At 33.9% G+C, this 443-nt stretch overlaps 1 protein-coding gene across 1 annotated transcript in view; it reads right to left on the minus strand.

The window, feature by feature from the left end:
- LOC119588493 (ATP-dependent DNA helicase Q1-like) overlaps positions 1-443 on the minus strand; it is a gene marked incomplete at its 5' end in the record, with an annotated part of 8296 nt that overhangs the window by 7183 nt on the left and 670 nt on the right.

Below are 443 nucleotides of genomic sequence, written 5' to 3' on the forward strand. Positions count from 1 at the left end.
TAGCTTATTTAGAAGTGCTAGATATCAATATACTTTTTCATAATTCACTCTTTAATGTTAATTAGAACAAACATATGTTACTTAGGCAGTTGCAACCTGGGTGGTGTTAGAATGTACCACTGCATTCTCCTTACAAAACTGTTGTAAGTCAAAAAGTCATAATTTATTTTTGCCAGTATCTTTTTTTTTCATTCCGCTGTGACCTGCCTGCTGAGTACGGCTCTTTCTGCTGTGGCTTCCAGTGTGCAAAGTCAGAATTTCTGGTTTAATGGTGTGTTTTCCTGTTTTCAGAGTTAAATGCTTGTTCCAGTGCATTATAGTATTTCTTTGATATATGTATAATTATTAGACAAGAATAGCTTATTTATGCTCCAGTAATTCATGTTGTCCAACTTAGAATAAAGCATGTTTTCAAGTTAAACAGTACATTCATTCAAGCAGGC

The sequence above is a fragment of the Penaeus monodon genome, chromosome 24 (assembly GCF_015228065.2).
Source record: "Penaeus monodon isolate SGIC_2016 chromosome 24, NSTDA_Pmon_1, whole genome shotgun sequence".
NCBI lineage: Eukaryota > Metazoa > Arthropoda > Malacostraca > Decapoda > Penaeidae > Penaeus > Penaeus monodon.